At 38.4% G+C, this 26,866-nt stretch overlaps 1 pseudogene; it reads right to left on the bottom strand.

Moving 5' to 3' along the window:
* Positions 1-26,532, bottom strand: part of LOC119525307 — a 36,371-nt pseudogene extending 9,839 nt beyond the window's left edge.
* Between the last annotated feature and the right edge of the window lie 334 nt (positions 26,533-26,866).

Genomic DNA, 26,866 nt, shown 5'->3' with positions numbered 1-26,866 from the left:
CTACGAGCAGAAAGGAAAAGACAGGAGGGAGATGTTTGGGGAAGAGTGTAGAAATGGAGATTATCAGTAAGGGTAAAAAGAGAGATTACACCCTGACATATAAAATCCAAAAGAAAATGGTAGGAAAAAGTACTGCTTTTACAGTAATAAAATTAACAGTTAATGAACTATCACATGACAATGCACATAGTGGTTTCTTTCCCTTCTGGGCTCCATTGATTTCCAGTTTCTGGCTGTTACCAGTGGCTTCCCCATGCCTGATTTCATTTTATTATAACAACTTCAGCCATATTGGATTAAATCACCCTCATTTGATTTGGGCACAACTTATCTAATAATATCTTCAATTGGATTCACACACACAGGACCAGGGGTTGGGACCTGAACATGCCTTTTGTGGGGCACATGAATCAATCCCCAATACTATGTAAGGTGGTTATATAAGTGAATATCCTTACTGTTTGCAAATGTACGTGGAAATATGGGTTCAAGGAGCATTTTGTATACAACTGTGCTGGTTTGAATCTATTATGTACCCTGCAAAAACCGGGTTCTTTTAATCCAATCTTGTGGGGTGGGATCTTTTGATTAGTTTGTTTCCGTGGAGATGTGACCCCTACCCATTCAAGATGGGTTTTAATTGGTTTACTGGAGTCCTTAAGAGCACTCACAGAGAATGCAGGGGTATTCGCCTACCCCACCTCAATGGTTGCTAACATGACCACAGACATAGGGGACTGGTGGTTTGATGGGTTGAGCCCTCTACCATAGGTTTTACCCTTGGGAAGATGGTTGCTGCAAAGGAGAGGCTAGGCCTCCCTATGGTTGTGCCTAAGAGCCTCCTCCCGAATGCCTCTTTGTTGCTCAGATGTGGCCCTCTCTCTCTAGCTAAGCCAACTTGAAAGGTGAAATCACTGCCCTCCCCCCTACGTGGGATCAGACACCCAGGGGAGTGAATCTCCCTGGCAACATGGAATATGAGTCCCAAGGAGGAATGTAGACCTGGCATCGTGGGATGGAGAACATCTTCTTGAGCAAAAGGGGGATGTGAAAGGAAATGAAATAAGCTTCAGTGGCAGAGAGATTCCAAAAGGAGCCGAGAGGTCACTCTGGTGGGCACACTTACGCACAATTTAGACAACCCTTTTTAGGTTCTAAAGAATTGGGGTAGCTGGTGGTGGATACCTGAAACTATCAAACTACAACCCAGAACCCATGAATCTTGAAGACAGTTGTATAAAAATGTAGCTTATGAGGGGTGACAATGGGATTGGGAAAGCCATAAGGACCACACTCCACTTTGTCTAGTTTATGGATGGATGAGTAGAAAAATAGGGGAAGGAAACAAACAGAAAAAGGTACCCAGTGTTCTTTTTTACTTCAATTGCTCTTTTTCACTCTAATTATTATTCTTGTTATTTTTGTGTGCGTGCTAAGGAAGGTGTCAGGGATTGATTTAGGTGATGAATGTACAACTATGTAATGGTACTGTGAACAATCGAAAGTGCGATTTGTTTTGTATGACTGCGTGGTATGTGAATATATCTCAATAAAATGATTAAAAAAAAAGCAAGTTTTGCTAAAATAGGAAAAAACATTTACAATTTATATAGCAAACAAAAAATCACTATCAAGAATGCATGAAGATGATGAATGCACAACTATTTGATGATACTGTGAACAAATGATTGTGCACTTTGGATGATTGTATGGTATGTGAATATATCTCAATAAAACTGCATTTTAAAAAAAAAAGAGCACTCACAGAGACGGAAACTCATAGAAGCTAAGAAAGACAGAAGCCCAGAGACATTTTGGAGAAACCTGTTTTGAAACCGGAACCCAGGAGGACTAGCAGACATCACCATGTGTCTTCCCATGTGACAGGGGAACACTGGATGCCATCAGCCTTTCCTCAGAAAAGGAATCTACCTCTTGATGCCTAAATTTGGACATTTTCATAGCCTAAGAACTGTAAATTTGCAACCTAATAAACCCTGTTCCAGTTTGCTAATGCTGTCATTATGCAAAATACCAGAAATGGATTAGCTTTTATAAAGGGGGCATATTTGGTTACAAAGTTACAGTCTGAAGGCCATGAAAATGTGCAAATGAAGGCATCCAAACAAGTATACCTTCACCAAAGGAAGGCCAATGGCTTCTGGAAAACCTCGGTTAGCTGGGAAGGCATGGGGCTAGTGCCTGCTGGTTCCAGATTGTGTTCCAGCTCCACCCTCAGCCCCATGCATTCTTCCAAGTGTCTCCCTTGGATGAAGCACCTCCTTGTGTCTGTGAACACTTTTATAGGACTCCAGTGATTCAGTTAAGACCCATCCTGAATGGGTGGGGTAACACCTCTATGGAAATTATCCAATCAAAGTTCTCACCCACAGTAGGTTGAGTCACATCTCCATGGAAACACTCAGAGGATTCCAACCTAAGCAACACTAATATATCTGTCCCCAGAAGATTGCATCAAAGAATGTGGTGTTTGGGAGGACATAACACATCCAAACTGGCATGTTCCACCCCCTGGACTCCAAAATGACATTATCTTTCTATATAAAGATATCAAAAAAGTTTAAATCATTTCAGTAACAATAAGTAAGTACAAGAGCCCATTAAAATCAGTTACAGGCATGGTCTGTCCTAAAACAAAATTCCCCTCCAGCCGTGGACCTCTGAAATCTAGAACAAGTTATCTGCTTCCAATATACAAAAGATAGTCAATCATAGGATAGACATTCCCATTGCCATAAGGAGAAACTGAAAGGAAAACTGGGTTAACAGGACCAAAACAGTTCCTAAAACCCACAGGGCATACTTCATTAGATTTCAAAGTCTGAAAGTCATTTAGAGGATGTCATTTTACCCTTGGGGCTTGAGAGAGTGGGAGTCCAATCCTTTCCAAGAGCCTGTGGAGCAGCCCTTTTATCTCCAAACACTGGGGTGAGTGCTCCAACATATCCACACATTGGGGAGACTACTTTCTTCTTGGCCCCACCTTCCTCAAGCATTGGGGTGCCACCCTGACTCTGCCTCTCCAGAACAAAGGCTTTCCCCTCTCTGAACAGTGCAGTGGCAGCCAGGGTCTCCCCAATCCCTGGGAATGTGCTCCACTCTCTCTGAGGCCTGGGATGGCAGCATTCTTCCTGAGCATTGAGTCAGAAGGCCTGCCCTTGACCTCCAGGACAAACTCACCCTTTTCTTGTGCATGGGCTGCTCTGCAATTCTTGCCTGAGACCTCTTAACTCCAGACCTCAATTTCCATGATTTTTTCTTTGAAGAAATTTTTCCTTCAATTTGTTTCTTCCCTGTCTCTCCAGTCCAGATTGGCAGTGGCTCCATCTATACAGATCTTGCAAAAATCTTTTTGGCTTGGCATGAAGCACACAGGGGTCAAAACCATCAGACAACAGGAGTTTCCACAAATCCTTTCTGGATAACTCCATCTCTAATCCTGGATTGTACTAAAATGGTGGTTGGGTTCCATGTTTGGTTAAATCTTCGCATGGGGCTACAGCCTTTAAGGTCTCACTTTCTGGAAGTCCAGAATTTTTCAAACTATCAGTTTCTGTTTTCTTTGTACCCAAGAGTTCATTTCCCAGCTTATCTCTGTCTTGTAACATTTTACCATAAGCTGCAAGGAGAAGCCAGGCTACGTTCTCCACACATAGTCTGGAGATCTCCTCAGCTAAGTATTCTAGCTTGTCACTTTCAAATTTTGCCTTCCATCCAATACCAGGACATAATTTTGTCAAATTCTATGCCACTTTAAAAGAAGGATTGCCTTCCTTCAGTTGTCAGTGAAAATTCATTATTTCTGCTCAAGTTCTCATCAAAAGTGTCTTTCAAGTCCATATTTCTACCGTCTCTTCAAAGTGATCTAGGCCTTTTCTATCAAGCTCTTCACAATTCTTCCAGAATCTTCCCCTTATTCATTTAAAAAGCCACTCCACCATGTTTGGTGTTTGCAAACTCAGCAGCACCCCACTCCTGGTGCCAAGCTGTATTAGTTAGGGTTCTCTAGGGAAACAGAATCAACAGGAGATATCTGTAAATATAAGATTTTATAAGTGTCTCACACAACTGTGTGGATACATGAGTACAAATTCTGTAGGGCAGGCAGTGAACTGGTAACTCCAATGAAGATGTTTAAGGAACTCCTCAGGGAGAAAACTGGCAACTCTGATGAAGGTGTCTGATGAAGTCCTTAGGCAGTGAACTGGCAACTCCAATGAAGGTGTTCAATGAACGCCTCAGGAAATGCTTCACTGGCTAGCTGAAGGAGAAGTGAAGCTCCTCTCTGTCTTCCTTAAAAGTTTTCAACTGATTGGTAAACCCAACTGACTGAATTCTCTCATTGTGGAAGACACACCATTCATTGATGGAATCAGTCACAGCTGCAGTCAATTGACTGATGATTTAATAAACCAGCCTTCTAGTTTATTAATCAGGCAAAAATGTCCTTGCATAATGGTTAGGACAGTGCTTGCTTGATTAGACACCAGGACACCATTACCTGGTCAAGTTGACAAAGAAACCTAACCATCACAAACCCCCATTTAAAAAGCCAATCCTTTTCTGATATTTTAATTCTGGCAGCTTTAACAAACCAGAACAACCTACTCTCAAATGTTTAGAAAATTAATAGCTAAATAGTTGAATAGATAGGCAGATAGATGGATTGATAGCAAATGTGGCAAATTTAAAATTAGTGGATCTGGGTATCTGGGAGTAGGGATATGGTGGAGTCTTCTGTTTGGGTTTTGTTATTTTGGCAACTGTCCTGCAAGTTTGAAAGTATTTCAAAATAAAAAAGTTTAAGAAAAATGTTAATATTTTTCTTGATTAGGGATTAAACTCCCCAAACAAAACACATAGACTGGCAAAATGGATTAAAAAAAAAACAGGACCCACATATATGCTGTCTACAAGAGACTCACTTTAGACACAAAGACAAAAATAGATTGAAAGTGAATTTTTCCATTAATTTTAACAAAGGCAATATACCAAAGCTAAATGTCAATAAGAAGGGGATTTAAGGGAGGGGTATGGGATTCGTTGTTGATGTTGTTGTCTCTACTTTTAATTTTTATTATTCTCTATTTTTTAATTTTTACCTCTTACTCTATCTTTGTGAAAGAAATGGAAATGTTCTCATTTAGATTGTGGTAGTGAATCCATAACTACATGGTTATTCCAGGTTCCACTGATAGTTCACTTAGGATGAACTTAGGTGTGGGAATGAAACTTTAACAAATAAATGGAAATATACAATTGCTGGAGAAGATGTGGATAGAGAGAAAGACCTATTCACTGTTGGTAGGGAAGTATAATGGTGCAGCCCCGCTGGAGGACACTGTGGTGGTTCCATAGGAGGCTGGGTGTAGGGCTCCATACGAACCTCCAACCCCATTGTGTGATGTATACTTGGAAGAACTGAAAGCATGGACACAATAGACATTTACACACTGATGTTTATGGTGACATTACTCATGGTTTGCAATGGATGTAGGTAGCCTAAAGGTACATCGATGGATGAAAAGAAGAACAAACTGTGGTGTATACATAGAGTAGAATATCGAGTGGCTGCAAGGAGGACAGAAGTTGTGAGACATGCAACTAGGTGAACTAGGTGAATCAGGTTTCCATGGCTAAGAGATTTCAAGTAGAGTTGAGGGGCTATCTTGGAGGTTACTCTTATGTAAGCTCCAGCTAGATATTTCAAATAGCCACAATATGCCAAACCCTAATCAACAGTACTCCTGAAAATCCTAGAGAATATCTAGGAACCTATCTGAGACTCTATAAAAGTTTCACTTACTAAGTTTACTCTTCAGAAACTTAAATCCCCCAGAGCATTCCTATGTCAGATAAGTCCCCAAACCCAGAGGCAACAGCCTCTCCAAGAATATCAACTAGGTGCATCCTCCTTCCCCATAATATTGACACCCCTTTTTAATATGAACAATTTAGGGTGGTCACTATCCAGATATCCCTGAAGATTGAGAGAAGAGTAGCAACTGACAAGAAAGTATTTAACAAAAGATTACAAATACTGAATCTCTGTAGAAATATATTTTTTTGTTTCTATGGTACTAGAATAGCTAGAGGGAAATAACTGACATGGTGGAGCTGTGACATATAACATGCTTAGAAATTTGCTCTGTAGCTCCTTGTTAAATCATACTTTGAAAGTTATCACCTTTCTGTATATATGTTATACTCCACAATAAGGAAATAACTGAAATTGTGGAAATGTAACCCATAACATTCTTTGAAATTTGCTCTCTACTTGTTAAATTACACTTTGAAAGTTATCACTTTTCTGTATATATGTTATATTTCACAAAAAAAAATGTAAAAAAAAAAAAGGAAGAAAGTGTGGGGACCAAGGGCCTTGTCCTCCCCTCCCCTGCCCATAGTGATCTTATGTAGTCACCTACTTACCAGGACAGAAGTTAAAAGTCATCAGACCTCTCCAGGGAAGAAAAAATGTATTGTTAACAAAGCTTTGAATCTCCCATTCCCTGATCACCATTGATAACAAATCTCCACACCCATATGTCATAAGACCCTGCTGAAACTCTGTTCTCACATTCTCCTTGTCCTAACCTTTATAAACTAACCCCAACACCCCTGGCTTTTGTGGAGTGCTAACTTACACCCACAACTGCTGTGGAACAAATTATTTGCTGTAAGTAAGTCCTATTAAACTCATGTCTAACTCTGTGCCTGGCATGTTCTTCAGTCTGGGGACTAAGCTGGGTTGTAACAATTGGCAATGCAGGCAAGAGGACAGAGGAGTCATTAGCCATAGTGGGCATGAATTCTAGGAAGGGAGATCCACGGAGGGAATTCCAAATTGTCCCAAGTCATCCACATGGGAAGGGATAGTTTCACTTCTGGAGGAAAGGGGACCACTGTGAGAGTATGGAGATGCCCTGAAAACTCCAGCAGTGTTGCTAAGTGTTTTGCAACAGACAGCAGAACAACTAGATTTGAGTGAAAAGAAAAGGGGTCACCAAATTGTGGCAGCTATGGCATGGCCCCTCTAAAGAGCCTTGTGGATGGCTGCTGAGGCAGAACAAGCAGCAAAATCTGCTGCACAACATTTAGAAGAGAAAGTAAAGCTAAAAGTGATATACACCTTGCCCAGGCAGAAATGAGGAAGTGCTCTGAGTGAAAGATCACTAGAGACTCTGGCATGCAGATATGGCCAGGCCAAAGACCATAAATGGCCTCCTGCTCAAGTCTGGAGAATTTTAGCTACCCTGGGATAGGATCCCAAAGCAAAGGAATCCATAGACTCTTTCTCAGAAAAGGAAGGGGAGGAAGAATTGGGAACCTTGGGGCTGTATTTTAAAAATTGGAAAGATTTTAATCATGAGCCTATGAGGGAAAAAGTTTATTTTTGTAACACAAACTGACCTCAATACAATTTAAAATCAGAAGAGAAATGGCTCTATGGAAATAATACTGTGTTAGAATTAGACTTGTTCTGAAAAGTGATAGAAATGGGATGAAATGATGTATATTCAATCCTGTGTTTGCCTCTCTCAAAATATTTCTGTGTTTCTGCTTCTTGTGATTAACTTTCTATTTGTGTCTTGTCTGCCTATTCAATGTATATTCTTATACCTCTGGTGGTAATAACAAATTAATAAATTTATTATTAACAAATTAATAAAAATTATTAAAGAGCTCTATTTGAATTGTTTAAAAATAATAAGTGACAATCCAAGATGGCAGATTAGGAGAGACAGAGCAAAATACTTCTCCATGAAAAACACCAAATAAAAGACAGAAAGTGTCTGGAATACCAGCTCCAGCATTGCACCAGCTGGACAAAGTCCACTAAATCCACAGGGACTGTGGACTTGGTGAAACCAAGAGTCCGCATTCAGAAACAAGTGAGTGAGGCTGCTGGAGAAAGAGCAGCCATGCCATAGTCAGGAGAAACCAGGGTTGACATTTGGAGATGGATTAGTTTAAAAACCCCAAAAGCAGCTGCAGATCTGGCAGTAAGAGCCATGCAGTTGAGTGCAGTGGGGAGTGCCTTTGAGGCCCCAGGCACTTGCCTCAGTATCTGGTGTGGAAAACAGCCTTTCACACACACACAGATAACTGTCCCAGAGCTAGGAAGGCAGAGGTCCATGGAAGGGGGAAATTACCATGTGTGGAACAGGCATCTTCTCAGTGGGCTGGAAATGCCCCTGCATGGCACCATGGCTGAGAACTTCCCTTAAGGATTTCATTTGCTTGTGATGTTGCACAGTCTTCCATCTGCAGAGGTCAGCAAAGGGCACAGCTTGGAGGTGGGGTCCCACGCAGAATTCACAAGGACCCGACACCAATCCCAGGAACTTGTGTGCTGATGGCAGAGAGAGATGTGGGGAGTCTGAGCTGAAGGGTTGCACTCATGCAACAGCTTTAATTCTCCAGGAATGACTGGGAGATTTGAGTTTTAAAGCTGCCTTCCCTCCCTAACTGTACAGGGCACACACCCCACCTTCAGGGCTGTCTGCACTAAATACACATGGAAATATGGTACACTGATTGGAACACCACAAGATTCAGAATCCCAATCACCAGGTAGATGAAGTTGGGGAGAACTGGCTTGAGGGTAATAGGTAGCTTAGGGGTGCCATCTGCTGGTAAGTCAGAGAAAGTGGACTTCACCAAGCTGTAGCTCTGACAAATTATAAATAATTGTTCAAATAAGACTGCATATCCAAAAAAAAAAAAACCCTATCAAGATAAGCAAATGCCAAGAGGCCAAAAACAGCAGAAAATTTTAAAGCATATGAAGAAACCAGAAGATATGGGTAACCCAAACACAAACATCCAAATCAGAAAATCAAAGGAGACATAGTACTTGGAGCAATTAATCAAAGAAGTAATCACAAACAACAACATCATGGCACAGGATATAAAGGACATGAAGAAGACCCTAGAAGAGCATAAAGAAGAATTTGAAAGAGTAAATAAAAAAATAGATGATCTTATAGAAATAAAAGAAACTGCTGATCATATTAAAAAGATTCTAGATATACACAGTACTAGATTAGAGGAAGCTGAGGAAAGAATAAGTGAACTGGAAGAGTGTGGAATGGAAAGTGAAAGTAGAAAAGAAAGAATGGAAAAAAATGAAACAAATCTTAGGGATATGATGGACAACATAAAGCACACAAATACAAGAATCATTCAGATTCCAGAAGAGGAAGAGAAGGGTAAAGGTCTAGGAAGAGTATTCAAAGAAATTGTTGGGGAAAACTTCCCAAATCTTCTAAACAACATAAATACACAAATCATAAATGCCCAATGAACTCCAAACAGAATAAATCCAAATAAACCCACTCTGAGACATATTCTGTTCAGATTGTCAAATGCTGATGAGAAGGGGCAAGTTCTGAAAACAGCAAAAGAGAAGCAATTACCACATACAAGGGAAACAGCATAAGACTAAGCAGTGACTACTCAGCAACCACCATGGAGGTGAGAAGGCAGTGGCATGATATATTTAAAATTCTGAAAGAGAAAAATTACCAGCCAAGAATTCTTTATCCAGCAAAGCTCTCCTTCATATTTGAAGGAAGGCTTAAGATCTTCACAGACAAACAAATGCTGAGAGAATTTGCTAGCAAGAGACCTGCCCTACTTGAGATACTAAATGGAGCCCTACCAGCAGAGAAACAAAGAAAAGAGAGAGAGAGATGGAAAAGAGTTCAGAACTAAAGAGATTCATTAAGGGTATTTTAAAAGAAATAGAGAGAGGGTAAAGATATATCTGACAAACATAAACCAAATGATAGGGTGGCCGATTCAAGAAACACCTTCACAGTAATAACATTAAATGAGAATGGATTAAACTCTCCAATTAAAAGATATAGATTGGCAGAATGGATCTGAGACACATGGACACAAAGAAATTGAAAGTGAAAGGATGGGAAAAAAATTCCATGCAAACTACACCCAAAAGAAAGCAGGAGTAGCAATATTCATCTCAGATAAAATAGACTTTATATGCAAAGATATTATAAGAGACAAGGAAGGTCACTATATACTAATAAAAGGGGCAATTCAAGAAAAAGAAATAATCATAAATGTCTATGCATCTAATCCAGGTGCCCCAAAATACATGAGGCAAACATTGGCAAAACTGAAGGAAGCAATAGATGTTTCCACAATAGTTGTGAGAGACTTCAATACATCACTCTCTCCTATAGATAGATCAGACAGAGGACCAATAAGGAAATTGAAAACTAAACAATCTGATAAATTTGAATTAGCAGACATTTATAGAACATCACATCCCAAATCACCAGGATACACATTCTTCTCTAGTGCTCACAGAACTTTCTCCAGAATAGATCATATGCTGTGCCATAACACAAGCCTCAATAAATTTAAAAAGATTGAATTATTCAAAGCACATTCTCTGATCACAATGGAATGAAATTAGAATTCAATAACCATCAGAGACTTAGAAAATTCACAAATATCTGGAGGTTAAACAACACACTTCTAAGCCATCAGTGAGTTAAAGAAGAAATAGCAGGAGAAATTGCTAAATCTAGAGAGATGAATGAAAATAAGAACACAATATACCAAAACTGAAAGGGTGCAGCAAAGGCAGTATTGAGGGGGAAATTTATAGCTCTGAATTCATACATTAAAAAGGAAGAAAGAGCTAAAATCAAAGAACTAATGGAATAACTGAAGAAGCTAGAAAATGAATGGCAAACTAATCCTAAACCAAGTAGAAGAAAAGAAATAACAAGGATTAAAGCAGAAAAAAAAATTATTTAGAGAACAACAAAAAAAAAAAAACAGAGAATAAATAAATAACATCAAAAGTTGATTCTTTGAGGAAATCAATAAGATTGACAAGCCCCTGGCTAGACTGACAAAATGAAAATGAGAGAAGACCCAAATAAACAAAGCAATAAATGAGAGAGACAACATAACTGTGGATGCCAAAGAAATTTAAAAACTTATAAGAGGATACTATGAACAACAGTATGCCAACAAAGTAGATAATGTAGAGGAAATGGACAATTTCCTGGAAACACATGAACAACCTAGACTGAACAGAGAAGAAATGGAAGACCTCAACCTACCAATCACAAGCAAAGAGATCCAATCAGTTGTCAAAAAGCTTCCCACAAATAAATGCCCAGGGCCAGATGGCTTCACAGAGGAATTCTACCAAACTTTCCAGAAAGAACTGACACCAATCTTACTTAATCTCTTTCAAAACATTGAAGAAAATGGAGCACTACCTAACTCATTTTATGAAGCTAACATCACTGTAATACCAAAACCAGGTAAAGATGCTACAAGAAAGGAAAACTACAGGCCAATCTCCCTAATGAATATTGATGCAAAAATTCTCAACAAAGTACCTGCAAATCAAATCCAAAGACATTTAAAAAATCATATGCCATGACCAAGTGGGGTTCATTCCAGGAATGCAAGGATGGTTCAACATAAGAAAATCAATCAATGTATTACAATGCATTAACAAATCAAAAGGGAAAAATCAAATGATCATCTCAATAGATGCTGAAAAAGCATTTGACAAAATCCAACATCCTTTTTTTATAAAAACACTTCAAAAGGTATGAATTGAAGGAAACTTCCTCAATTTGATAAAGGGCATATATGAAAAATCCACAGCCAGCATAGTACTCAAAAGTGAGAGGCTGAAAGCCTTCCCTCTAAGATCAGGAATGAGACAGGGATGCCCACTGTCACCACTGTTATTCAACATCGGGCTAGAAGTTCTAGCCAGAGCAATCCAACAAAACAAAGAAATAAAAGGCATTCAATTTGGAAAGGAAGAAGTAAAACTGTTATTATTTGCAGATGATATGATCTTATATCTGGAAAACCCTGAGAAATTGATGACACAACTACTTGAGTTAATAAAACAAATTTAGCAAAGTAGTGGGATACAAGATTAATGCACATGTCAGTGCATTAGAAATGACATAACTGAAGAGACACCCACAAAAACAGATACCATTCACAATAGCAGCTAAAAAAATCAAGTACCTAGGAAGAAACTTAACCAATGATATAAAAGATCTATACATAGAAAACTACATAACTTTACTAAAAGAAATAGAAGAGTACCTAACAGGATGGAAAAATATTCCTTGCTCATGCATAGGAAGGTTAAATGTCATTAAGATGTCAATTCTAACCAAACTCATCTACAGATTCAATGCAATTCCAATCAAAATTCCAACAACCTACTTTGCAGACTTGGAAAATCTAGTTATCACATTTATTTGGAAAAGGAAGATGCCTCAAACTGCTAAAAACACTCTAAAAAAGAAAAACAAAGTGAGAGGGCTTACACTCCCTGACTTTGAAGCTTATTACAAAGCCACAGTAGTCAAAACGTCATGGTACTGGCCCAAAGATAGATACGTTGATCAGTGGAACTGAATTGAGATTTTGGAGACAGACCCACAGATCTATGACCAACTGATCTTTGATAAGGCCCCCAAACCACTGAACTGGGACATAGCAGTCTATTCAAAAAAAAAAAAAATGGGGCTGGGAGATCTGAATATCCATATCCAAAAGAATAAAAGAGGACACCTACCTCACACCCTACACAAAAATTAACTGAAAATGGATTAAAGACCTCAATATAAGAGACAGTACCATAAAACTCCTAGAAGATAATGTAAGAAAATATCTTCAAACCCTGTATTAGGAGGTCTCTTCTTAGACCTTACATCCAAAGCACAAGCACCAAAAGAAAAAATAGATAAATGGGAACTCCTTGAACTTAAAAGCTTCTGTACCTCAAAAGAATTTGTCAAAAAGGTGAAGATGCAGCCAACTCAAGGGGGAAAATATTTGGAAATGATGTATCTGACAAAAGACTGATATCTTGCACATATTAAGAAATCCTACAGCTCAATGGCAATAGTACAGACAGCCCAATTATAAAATGGGCAAAAGATATGAAAAGACAGTTCTCTGAAGAGGAAACCCAAATGGCCAAATAACACATGAAAGTATGTTCATCTTCACTAGCTATTAGAGAGATTCAAATTAAGACCACAATGAGATATCTCCTCACACCAATTAGATTGGCTGCCATTAAACAAACAGGAAACTACAAATGCTGGAGAGGATGTGGAGAAATTGGAATGCTTATTCATTATTGGTGGGACTGTGTAATGGTACAGCCACTCTGGAAAACAGTCTGTTGTTTCCTTAGAAAATTAGATAGTGAGTTACCCTTCAATCTGGCAATTTCACTTCTCGGTATAGGTCCAGAAGATCTGAAAGCAGTGACAGGAGCAGACATTTGTGCACTGATGTTCATAGTGGTATTATTCCCAATTGTCAGGAAGTGGAAACAATCCAAATGCCCTTCAACAGTTGAGTGGATAAACAAAATTGCTGTATACACATAATGGAATATTAGGCATCAGTAAGAAGGAATGAGGTCATGAAACATACGACAACATGGATAAACCTTGTAGACATAATGCTGAGCAAAAAGTATTACTGATTTTTGTGTGTTGATCTTGTATCCTGCCACATTGCTGAATTCATTTTTTCTTCTACCAGCTTTGTTGTAGATCTGTCAGGACTTTCTAAATATAGGATCATGTCATCTGCAAATAGTGAAGGTTTTGTTTCTTCCCTTCCAATGTAGATGCTTTTATTTCTTTTTTCTTGCCGAATATCTCTAGCCAGAACTTTTAGCAAAATGTTGAATAACAGTGGTGTAGTAGACATACTTGTCTTATTCCTAATCTTACAAGGAAAGCTTTCAGTCTTTCACCAAGGAGTATGCTGTTAGCTGTGTGTTTTTCATACATGCCTTTTATCATGTTGAGGAAGTTTCCTTCTATTCCAATCTTTTGAAGTGTTTTTATAAAGAAAATATGCTGAATTTTGTCAAATGCCTTTTCTATGTCAATCAAGATGATCATGTGGTTTTTCTTCTTTGATTTATTGATGTGGCATATTACATTAATTTATTTTCTTGTGTTGAAACCCCCATGCATACCTGGAATAAAATGCCAGATTGGTCTGTAATTTTCTTTTCTTGTGGTACCTATATCAAGTTTTGGTATTAGGGTGATTTTGGCTTCACAGAAAGAGTTAGATAGTGTTTCTTCCTCTTCAGTTTCTTGGCAGAATTTAAGCAGAATTGGTAATTAATTCATCTTAGAATGATTGGTATAATTCAGTGGTGAAGCCACCTGGATCTGGGCTTTTGTTTATTTGGAGGTTTTGATGACTGATTCAATCTCTTTACTTTTGACTGGTTTGTTGAGGTCTTCTTTTTCTTCTAGAGTTAGCCATATGTTGTTTATGCTTTTCTAGGAAATTGTCCATTTCAAAGGTTGCCTAATTTGTTGCCATACAGTTGTTCATAGTGTCTTCTTATGACCAATTTTATTCCTGTGGTGTCAGTAGTAATGTCTCCCCTTTCATTTCTGATTTTACTCAGTTGCCTCTTCTCTTTTTTCTTTGTCAGTTTAACTAAGACTTTGTCAACTTTATTGACCTTCTTAAAGAAACAACTTTTGGTTTTGTTGATTCTCTCTATTGTTTTTTGTTCTCAATTTCATTTAATTTTTCTCTAATCTTTGTTATTTTTCTCCTTCTGCATGTTTTGGACTTAGTTCATATTATTGTTTGAAATCCTCCAGGTGTGCAGTTCTTCAATTTTTAGCTCTTTCTTCTTTTTAAATGTAGGTATTTTAGAGCTATAAACTTCCCTTTCAGCATAAAGTATAAACTGCCTTTGCTACATCTCATGAGTTTTGATATGTAGTGCTCTCATTTTCATTAGTCTCAAGATATTTGATTTCTTTTGCAGTTTCTTCTTTGACCCCCTTATTGTTTAAGAGTGTGTTGTTCCCTACCTCGATGGTTGCTAACATGCCCACAGACATAGGGGACTGGTGGTTTGATGGATTGAGCCCTCTACCATAGGATTTACCCTTGGGAAGACGGTTGCTGCAAAGGAGAGGCTAGGCCTCCCTATAATTGTGCCTAAGAGCCTCCTCCCGAATGCCTCTTTGTTGCTCAGATGTGGCCCTCTGTCTCTAGCTAAGCCAACTTGAAAGGTGAAGTCACTGCCCTCCCCGCTACTGGGATCAGACACCCAGGGGAGTGAATCTCCCTGGCAACGTGGAATATGACTCCCGGGGAAAAATGTAGACCCGGCATCGTGGGATGGAGAACATCTTCTTGACCAGGAGGGGGATGTGAAAGGAGATGAAGTGGGCTTCAGTGGCAAAGAGATTCCAAAAGGAGCTGAGAGGTCACTCTGGTGGGCACTCTTATGCACAATATAGACAACCCTTTTTCAGTTCTAATGAATTGGGGTAGCTGGTGGTGGATGCCTGGAGCTGTCAAACTGCAACCCAGAACCCATGAATCTTGAAGACAATTGTATAAAAATGTGGCTTATGAGGGGGGACAGTGGGATTGTTGGGGGCCATAGGGATCACACTCCTGTTTGTCTAGTTTGTGGATGGATGAGTGGAAAGGTGGGGGAAGGAAACAAACAAACAGACAAGGGCACCCAGTGTTCTTTTTTACTTTAGTTGCTCCTTTTCACTTTAATTATTATTCTGGTTATTTTTGTGTGTGTGGTAATGAGGGTGTCAGGGATTGATTTTGGTGATGAATGTACAGCTACGTAATGGTACTGTGAACAATCAAATGTACGATTTGTTTTGTATGGCTGCGTGGTGTGTGAATATATCTCAATAAAATGAATAATTAAAAAAAAAAAAAGAACATCCAAAACATCCCATTCCCCTCCTCCGCCCCTTTGTTCCTTTACTTTTTTTAAAATACAGTTTTTTGGGGATGTGTTCACACATCCTACAGTCATCCACAGTATACATTTGTTCACAGCACCATCATTTAGTTGTGCATTCATCGCCAGAATCAATTTTTAAACCTTTTCCTTACTCCAAAATAAAAGTAAAAGCAAAAAACACCCAAAACTTTCCATCCTCTCCATCCTATCCTATTCGTCATCTAATTTTTGTCCCTATTGTTCCACTCATCTGTCCATGCACTGGATAAAGGGAGTGCAAGCCACAAGGTTTTCACAATCATACAGTTGCACTGTGCAAGCTACATAGTTGCTTGCACAGACATACAATTGTCTTCAAGAGTCAGGGTCACTGGGTTGCTGTTCTACAGCATCAGGTATTTCCCTCTGGCCATTCCAACACACTGGAAACTAAAAAGTGATATCCATATGGCACATGGTAGTGCCCTCCAGAGTGACCTGTCGACTCTGTTTGAAGTCTCTCAGCCACTGAAGCCTTATTTTGTTTCATTTCTCTTCCCCCTTTTGGTCAGGAGGACTTTCTTGGTCCCACGGTGCTGGGTCTGGGCTCATCCCTGGGGGTCATTTCCTGCATTGCTAGGGGACTCACACCTGTGGATGTCATGTCCCACATAGCGGGGAGGGCAGTGAGTTCACCTGCTGAGTGGGCTTAGAGAGAGAGAGGGAGTGGCCATATCTTCTTGACCAAATATATGGATGCATTTTGTGACCAAGAGTTATTTGGTATTTTAGACTGCTAGAGACAGTAGAAAATGTAGTTGGACATTAAAAGATTAGGGTATCTAGGACATTTTTACTTTCCTGGACATACCATATGCAATCAGGATTATAGTCTAAGATCAATAGCATGGGTTCACCATATTTAAATGTTTAATTGATTTAGTATATGTTTCCAAGTCTTTGCTTTTAATCTTGAAATTTGTGCCATTAAAAAGGAGAATAATGCTGGATGGGAATTTTTTTTAATCTGGAAATTTATTGAGGATAGAGGCTGAAGGTTCCTAAACACTGAAGGCATAAAAGAGCTTTACCTTGGAGTAGAAGACCTCTAGATTATTCAAATGGTGCATCCTATTTGTGATCTCTAGCATGGTTGTGATAAGCAAGGAGAGACCATGGTGAGGAGGGAATGAGGCCTCGTTAGCTCATGTGAATATCATTCCTCTCTTTGTCACTTTTTCTTCTATCTCAAGTGTTTTGTGTCAATGTCTAAATAAGTCTGTAGAGAGCCAAGACTAGGAATGGCTTTTAAATAATTGTGGACTTCCATAAGAGTGGCCCTTAAATTATCATTATTTTTGCACATCCTTTATCATTCACCTGATTTACACATCTTAAGAACAGAATCTATGACTTTAGTTTCCTACACCTTGCCTAATAGTATGAACAGATAGAAAGTACTCCAAAAATGGTGGCTCTCAAATGTTAGGAGCTATGTAAGAGTGTCACTTATATTTTTTCTTCTAATTTGCAAACAATCCAATGCCCCAGGTCCCACATATCCCTGCCCCTCCCACACCCCCATCTTAAGATGCAGAGTAATGACGCCTAGAGGACTAAATGATATATCCAAGATCACGTAGCTTAAATGGCAGAGATGAGGTTTAAACCCAAGTCTTTCTGACTCCATAACCCATTATAGCTTCAGAATCTCTAAGGCTCTCCAGTAGATTTTGATGCAACCAGACCTAAGATTTTGGAAGCTCTACTCTCAAGCACTACACTGTGTTTCCTCCTTAATAAATGTCTTTTAAATGAAAAAAAAAAAAAGAGTGTGTTGTTTAACCTCCATATATTTGCAAAATTTCCAGTTCTCTGTCTTTTATTGATTTCCAGCTTCATTCTATTATGATCAAAGTGCTTTGTGTAAGTTCAATCTTTATAAATTTATTGAGACCTGTTTTGTGACTCAACATATTGATCCTGGAGAATGATCCATGTACACCTGAGAAGAATGTATATCCTGCTGTTTGGGGGTACAGTGTACTGTATATAACTGTTAAATCTAGTTCATTTATCATATTATTCATATTCTCTGTTTCCTTATTGATCCTTTGACTAGATATTCTATCTATTGATGAAAGTGATGTATTGAAGTCTCCAATGATGACTGTAGAGATGTTTATTTCCCCTACAGTTTTGCCAGTGTTTGCCTCATGAAGTTTGGGACCCCCTGGCTAGGTGGATAAATATTTATGATTATTATTTCTTCTTGGTGTATTGCCCCTTTTATTAATATATAATGACCCTCTTTGTCTCTTTTAACAGTTTTGCATTTAAAGTCTGTTTTATCTGATATTAGTATAGCTACCCAAACTCTTTTCTGGTTACTGTTTGAAAGGAAAATTTTTTACAACCTTTTGCTTTCAATCTATTTGCATCTTTGGGTCTTAGGTGAGTCTCTTACAGACAGCATATAGATTGATCATATGCCAGTGTGTCTTTTGATTGGGGAATTTAATCCATTAATATTCAATGTAATTACTGTGAAGGCAGTATTTAATTCAAGCATTTTATCCTTTGGCTTTCATTTGTCATATTTTATTTTTGTCTCTTTTTTTACCCTTTTTATGGCTCTTATTTTAAATCTTCATATCTACATTCTCCTCAAAGCCTCTCTCTCCTGCCATTTTCTTTCAGCCTGCAGGACTCCCTTTAGTATTTCTTGTAGAGCAGATCTCTAGTTAACGAACTCTCTCAGTTTCTGTTTATCTGTGAGTATTCTAAACTCTCCCTCACTTATTTGTACATTTTATATTGTGAAATAGATCATATATACAGAATCTTTCAAAGTACAATTTAACAGATGGAGAGCAAATGTCAAACAATGTTATGGGTTATAGTTTCACAATTTCAGTTATTTCCTTCTTGTGAAATATATATACAGAAAGGTGATAACTTTAAAAGTACAATTTAGCAAGAAGTTATATAGGTAATTTCAAAGAATATTATGAGTTACAGTTCCACCATGCCAGTTATTTCCTTCCAGCTATTGTAATACCCTATCATCTAAAAAATTTTATATTAAGATTCAGAATTCATAGTCTTTTGTTAAATCCTATCTTGTCTGTTGCTACCCCTTCCTCTCAATCTTTAGGGATGTCTAGGCAGTGACTACCCTAACTTATTCATATTGAAAAGGAGTGTCAACATCATGGGGAAGGGGGCTGCATCTGGCTGATGTTCTTGAAGAGGCTGTTGCCTCTGGATGTTGGTATTTCTCTGGCATAGGAACACTCTGAAGGATTTAAGTTTCTGAAAAAATAAACTTAGTAAGTGAAAGTGTTATAGAGTCTGAGATAGGGACCTAGGTATTTCAGGACTACTGTTTGTTAGGACTTGGCATACTGTGACCATTTGGGATATCCAGCTGGGGCTTGCAAAAGAGTAACATCCAGGATAGCCTATTGACTCTATTTGAAATCTCTTAACCACTGTAACCTTATTTTGTTACCATTCTTTCCCCCCTTTCAGTCTAGAAGGCATTATCAATTCCTTGATGGCAGGATCAGGGTCACTCCTGGGACTCATGTCCCACATCACCAGGGAGATTCACTCCCTGGGAGTCAGGTCTCATGAAGGGGGGGGATTAATGAATTTATTTACAGAGTTGGGCTTAGAGAGAGAAAGGCCATATCTAGGAAGCAAAAGAGGTTCTCTGGAGGTGCCTCTTCAGCATAATTATAGGTAGGCTTAGCCTCCCTTTAAGAGCCATAAGTTTAACAAGAGCAAGCCTCAAGATCAAGAGCTTGATTTAACAAGTAGGGGGTTCCTAATTTCCCATAGCATATATTCTGTCCAAGATAAACAATCAGTGTCTCACATTATCTTCACTTAGTTGTACAATCATCATCATTCTGAATTTCAAACAATTACCAAAACCAAAACCTCCCCAAAGATCTTATCAGCCCCTAATTATTCGCCCTTAGTATTAGTGTAGTACTGGTAAGCTATTCCTATTAAATATAGTCTATAATATGATATAGGTAGCTTTTTCCCATATACCACTCTGTTGTTAACGCTTTGTACCAGTATGATAACTTAGAAGTATATCATATAAACACATTTATATTTCTAGTGCTAATCTGTGGGATACATGTCCTTAAAACACCAACTTTCAATCATGTTCACCTTCAATGCAACACTGATACTTATAACACCATTAACAAATAATCACCACCCCTGTCCATTCCCATACTTTTTAAGTTCGCCATCATTCCCCTGTCACTAGCTTCTGTCTATCTCTAGGTCCCCTATATTCTATATTATAAGACACCTATTTTACATTGTTCAAGGAGTTCATAGCAGTGGTAACAGACTATATCTCTCATTTTGTGTCTGACATTTCACTCAGCATTATGTCTTCAAGTTTCCTTCATGTTGTCATGTGTTTCAGGACCTCATTCCTTCTTATTGATGCATAGTATCCCATTGTATGTATACACCACATTTTGTTTATTCGCTTACCTGTTGAAGGACACTTGGATTGTTTCCATCTCTTGGCAATTGTGAATAACGCCACTGTGAACATCGGTGTGCAAATGTCTATTCATGTCACTACTCTCCGCTCTTCTGGGTATATACTGAGAAGTGAAATTGCCAGGTCATAGGGTAACTCGATATCTGGTTTTCTGAGGACCCTCCAAAATAAGAGTGCAAATTTCTCCATATCCTCTCCCAGCATTTTTAATTTCCTGTTTGTTTAATGGCAGCCATTCTTATTGGTGTGAGATGATATCTCATTGTGGTTTTGATTTGCATTTCCCTAATAGCTAGTGAAGATGAACATTTTTCATGTTTTTTTTAACCATTTGTATTTCCTCTTCAGAAAAATATCTTTTCATATCTTGTGCCCATTTTATAATTTGGCTGTTTGTACTACTGTTGAGTTGTAAGATTTCTTTATGTGTGCTGGATTGCAGTCTCTTATCGGATATATGGTTTCCAAATATTTTCTCCCATTGCATTAGCCACCTCTTCACTCTTTGAGGAGGTCCTGTGAGGTACAGAAGCTTTTAATTCTGAGGAGTTCCCTTTTATCTATTTTCTCTTTCATTGCTTGCACTTGGGGTGTAAGGCCTAAGAAGCTACCTCCTTATACTAGGTCTTGAAGATGTTTCCCTATATTATCTTCTAGGAGTTTTATGGTACTGTTTATTATATTAAGGTCTTTGATCCACTTTGAGTTAATTTTTTGTATAGGGTTTGAGGTAGGGTTCCTCTTTCATTTCTTGGATATAGATATCCACTTCTTCCAGCCCCATTTTTTGAAGAGACCATTCTGTCCCAGTTCTGCCGATTTGAGGTCCTTATCAAACATCAGTTGACCATGGACCTGGGGGTCTGTTTCCAAACTCTCAATTCGATTCCATTGATCAGTATATCTATCTTTGTGCCTGTACCATGCTGTTTTGACTACTGTGGCTCTATAGTAGTCTTTAAAGTCAGGAAGTGTAAGTCCTCCCACTTTGTTCTTCTTTTTAGAATTTTTTGGCAATTCAAGGCCCCTTTGCCTTCCAAATAAATTTCATAACTAGCTTTTCCATGTCAGCAAAGTAGGTTGGATTTTGATTGGAATTGTATTGAATCTGTAGATCAGTTTGGTAGAATTGACATCTTAATGATGTTTAGCCTCCCTATTCATGAACACATGGTTGATCTTTCCACCTATTTAGGTCCTCTTTGATTTATTTCAGTAAAGTTTTGTAATTTTCTGTGTAGAGGTCATCTAAATCCTTTGTTAGGTTTCTTTCTAGGTACTTGATTTTTTTAGTTGCTATTGTGAAATTATTTTTTTTCTTGAGTGTGTCTTCAGTTAAGTCATTTCTAATGTACATGAACATTACTGTCTTTTGTTCATGTCATGTAACCCCAGTTTTGCTGAATTAGTTTATTATCTCAAGTTCCTTGTCATTGATTTCTCAAGATTTTCCAAATATATGATCACATCATCTGTAAACAATGACAGTTTTATTTCCTCCTTTCCAACTTGGGAGCCTTTTACTTCTTTGTCTTGCCAGATTGCTCTGGCTAGAACTTCTAGTACTATGTTAATACTGGTGACAGGGGCATCCTTGTCTGGTTCCCAATCTTAGGGGGAAGGCTTTCAGTGTCTCACCATTGAGTACTATGCTGGCTGTGGATTTTTCATGCATGCCCTTTATCATATTGAGGAAGTTTCCTTCATTGCTGTGTTTTGAAGTGATTCTATCAAAAAGGATGATAAATTTTGTCAAATGTTTCTTCAGCATCTATCAAGATGATCGTTTGATTTTTCCCTTGTGATTTGTTAATTTGATGTATGATATTGATTGATTTTCTCACGTTGAACCACCCTTGCAAGCCTGGAGTAAACCTCACTTGGTTGTGGCTTATGATTCTTTTACTTTGTATTTAGATTAGATATGTAAGTATTTTGTTGAGAATTTTTGCATCTATATTCATTAGGGAGATTGGCTTATAGTTTTCCTTTCTTGTAGTATCTTTGTCTGGTTTTCATATTAGAATGATGTTAGCTTCATAAATTAAATTAGGTAGTGTTCCTTTTTTTTCAACTTTTTAAAAGAGTTTGAGCAGTAATGGGTCAGTTCCTTTTGAAAGTTTGATAAAATTCCCCTGCAAAGCCCTCTGACTCTGGGCTTTTATCTGTGGGAAGATTTTTGACCATGGATTGGATCCCTTTAATTGTGATTGAGGTATTCAATTTCTTTTTGGGTCAGTCCAGGCTGTTCCTGTGTTTCCAGAAAATTATCCATTTCCTCTAAATTGTCTTATTTATTGGCATGCAGTTGTTCATTGTATCCTCTTATGATTTTTTAATTTCTTCAGGATCCATAGTAATGTCCCCCCTCTCATTTTAATTTTGACTATTTTTGTCTTCTTTCTCTCTTCTTTACTCTTTCAGTCTAGCTAAGTGTTTGTCAATCTTGTTGATCTCAAAGAATCAACTTTTGGTTTTATTTATTATCTCTATTGTTTTTACGTTGTCAATATCATTTATTTCTGCTTTAATCCTTGTTATTTCTTTTCTTCTATTTGCTTTAGGGTAAGTCTGCTTATCATTCTCTAGCTTCTTCAGTGGTTCAGTTAGGTCTTTGATTTTAGTTCTTTCTTCCTTTTTAATGTATACATTTACAGCTATAAATTTCCTTTCAGCAGTGCCTTTGCTGCATCCCATGCATTTTGATTTGTTGTGCTCTTGTTTTCATTCATCTCTAGATATCTGCTGATTTCTTTTGCAATTTCTTCTTTGACCCACTGATTGTTTAGGAGTGTGTTGTTTAGCCTCCACGTATCTTTGGATGTTCTTGTTCTTTGGTGGTTATTGACTTCTAGTTGCATACCATTATGGTCAGAGAATGTGCTTTGAATAATTTCAACCTTTTAAATTATTGAGGCTTGTTTTGTGCCCCAGCATATGATCTCTCCTGGAGAATGTTCCTTGAAAACAGGAGAAGAATGTATATCCTGGTAATTTGGGATGTAACACTCTCTATATGTCTATTAAGTCTAATTCATTTATCTCATTGTTTAGATTCTCAATTTCCTTATTTGCCCTCTGCCTGGTTGTTCTATCTATAGAAGAGAGTGGTGTATTGAAATTTCCCACTATTATTGTAGAAACATCTGTTTCTCCCTTCAGTTTTGCCAATGTTTTTCTCATGAACTTTGGAGCACCTTGACTGAGTGCATAAACATTTATGATTCTTATTTCTTCTTGGTTAATTGTCCTTTTATTAGTATATGATGTCCTTCTTTGTTCTTTTTGACATTTTTGCATTGAAAGTCTATTTTTATTTGATATTAGTATTGCTACCCCTGCTTTCTTTTGGCTGCAACTTGTATGGAATATTTTTCCTTCCTTTCACTTTCAATATCTTTGTGTCACTGGGTCTAAGATGAATCACTTATAAACAATATATTGATGGATCATACGTTTTAATCCATTCTGCCAATCTGCATCTTTTAATTGGGGAGTTTAATTCATTCACATTCAATGTTATTACTGTGAAGCAGTTCTTGAATCAATCATCTTATTCTTTGGTTTTTATCTGTCAAATCTGTTTTTTTCTCCCCCTCTCTATATTTTTTCCTTTAATTTGCCTTTACTAATACTCTTCAGTTCTGTGTCCTTCTCCAGACCTCTCTCTCCTTTCTTTTTTTCCTCAGTCAGTAGAGCTCCCTTTACTATTTCTTGTAGGGCAGGTCTCTTGTTAACAAATTCTTTCAGCATTTGTTTGTCTTTGTAAATTTTAAGCTTTCCCTCAATTTTGAAGGAGCACTTTGCTGGATAAGGAATTTTGGCTGCCAATTTTTCTCTTTCAGAAACAAATATGTCATACCACTGTCTTCTGGCCCCATGGTGCCACTGAGTAGTCAGTACTTAGTCTTTATTGCTGCTTTTAATACTTTCTCCTTCTCTTCAGCATTTGACAATCTGATTATATGTCTTGGAGTGGGTTTATTTGGGCAGCTTTGACTTTCATATTTATGTCATTTGGAAGGTTTGGGAATTGTCCCTAACTCTGTCATCAAATACTGTTCCTAGCTCTTTACACTTCTCTTCTCTTCTGGGACAACAATGATTTTTATATTGGTGCCTTTCATGTTGTCCATCATTTCCCTGAGATCCATTTCAAATTTTTAAATTTTTTCACCATTTGTTCTTTTGTGTATTCGCACTCAATTGCTCTGTCCTCTAGTTTACTTATTCTTTCTTCTGCCTCTTCAAATCTGCTGTTGTTTCTCTAGTATATTTTTAATTTGATCAACAATATATTATACTTCCATAAGATGTGCTATTTTTAAATTTACTTCTTCAAATTCTTCTTTATGCTCTTCTAGAGTCTTCTTTATGTCCTTTATGTCTTTAGGCAACAAGAAGTTGTTTTGGGGATTATTGTGTACTTCTTTGATTAATTGCTCCAAGTTCTGTGTTTCCTCCAGCTTTTTAATTTGGACCTTTGACTTATCCATATTTTCTTGTTTCTTCATATGCTTTGTGATTTTCTGTTAGCTTCAGGGATTTGCTTATCTTGATAAGGTTATTTTGCAAAATTCAGGATTATGTAAGCATTTATATATCTATATCTACATCTATATCTATAGGCAGAGCTACAGCTTGCTGGAGTGCACTTTCTCTGCTTTCCCAGCAGATGGTGCTCTTGAGCCACCTCTCACCTTCAAACCATTTCTCTCCCAACTTCACCTTTGCACTGTATGGGGTCCAAACCAGGTGGAAATCCAATCAGAGCACCTGTTCATGTGCACTGGGTACTGCCAGCCCTGTGGGTTGGTGGAGCAGGCCCTGCAGTTTGGCAGGGAGTCTGCTCCAGGGCACAGTGGGTCTGGTGTTTTCTGGAGCTCTGTTGGACCATTCTGGGGTTGTAGAGTTGAGTGTCTCACCCTCCATCTCAAATGCACTATAGTCCTTGTCCACCACATGCTTATGAGCCTCTGAGGTTGGGGAGGAGCTCCTGGTGCTTCTGTGTGATGCTCTTGCCTCCCTCCATCTCTCAGCTATGCACACAGTGGGCTTCTGTGGAGGAAGAGTATGTGCAGTCACCAAAAGTCTGCTGAATCCCGAGTTCCCTCATGGGAGCTCCCAGCCACAAGGCTGTCAAGGGTCATCTCCCAGGCCAACTGCTGAGATGGGTACATGGAGCATGGAAAGCTCCTCTCTCCCACACTTGGCAGCTGGCTCCAGCCACCAGCCCCCAGCAGCAGTTCCAGCCAAATACATCCCATCCTTTCAGATGCAATTTCTCCACCTCTTCATCCATGTCCCCACTATGTGTTATAGAGGTCCCTGTCCAGCTAATCACATCCTGGAACTGCCATTCTGGGGCAATTTCTGCCCTTCATCTATTTTTTTTCATAAAGGAGAAGTTTACTCTGCCTCTCCTAATTTTCCATCTTCCTGGAAGCCTCTCCCTCACTTTTGAAGGACAGTTTTGCCAGATAAAGGATTCTTGGCTGGCAGTTTTTCTCTTTAAGTATATATTTTTGTTGTTGTCATTGTTTATGTTTTTTTTTTTCATAATCATGAAATTAACTGCAATCCAGCTAGACTTGGAAGTGCAGGATAATGTAGGACCCAAAGAACTACAGAGAGAACACAAGAAATATAGGATATTGAGAGAAGACAAGGGGTGATTGGGCACTCTTCTGAGCTACAAAATAATAGCTGGTGGTTAAGACAAAACACAGATAAAATTTATTAGACTTGTCCACAGTCAGCAATTGTTATATTCTCGCTAGTCTTTCCATTCCTGGACCCAAGGTCTTTCTCCTTGTCAAAGACCATATGCTTCCCATCCAACCACACAGCCTTAGCAGTGCAGATGAGAAACTGGGAACCATTTGTGTTGGGTCCAGTATTAGCCATGGGCAAGATTCCAGGACCCAACTACTTCAGGATGATTTATCCTTATTAAACTTCTCCCCATAAATGAACTTGCCACTAGTGCCATTATGGCATGTAAATTCTCCACGCTGGCAATAAACCCAAGAATAAAGCAGGAACCCGTATAACCACATCCTTTTCCCCAGTGCTTAGCATGAAAATTTATTGCTGTCTTTGGAAATTTGTCTGCAAACAGCTTGAAGGAGATGTAGCCCAAGGGCTCATCATTGATGGCTATGTCAAAGAACACAATGAGGTTGACCATGACTGCAGGTAGGGGACTGCCACATAGGGCTGTGTCTGCAGGCTTTTTTAGTATCTTAAATATATCATGCCACTACCTTCTTCCTTCCATTCTTTCTGATGAGAAATTTGCAGTTAGTGTTATTTAGTATCCTCTGCATGTGATGAATCACTTTCCCCTTGCTGCTTTCAGAATTCTCTTTATCTTTGGCATTTGACATTCTTATTAGTATGTATTTCAGAGGAGATCTATTAGGATTTATTCTGTGTAGCGTATGTTGTGTTTCTTGGACATGGATATCTATGTCTTTCATAAGAGTTGGGAAATTTTCAGCCATTATTTCCTCAAATATTCT

Source organism: Choloepus didactylus, assembly GCF_015220235.1.
Source record: "Choloepus didactylus isolate mChoDid1 chromosome 25 unlocalized genomic scaffold, mChoDid1.pri SUPER_25_unloc1, whole genome shotgun sequence".
NCBI lineage: Eukaryota > Metazoa > Chordata > Mammalia > Pilosa > Megalonychidae > Choloepus > Choloepus didactylus.
This window is presented reverse-complemented; position numbering and strand designations above follow the sequence as displayed.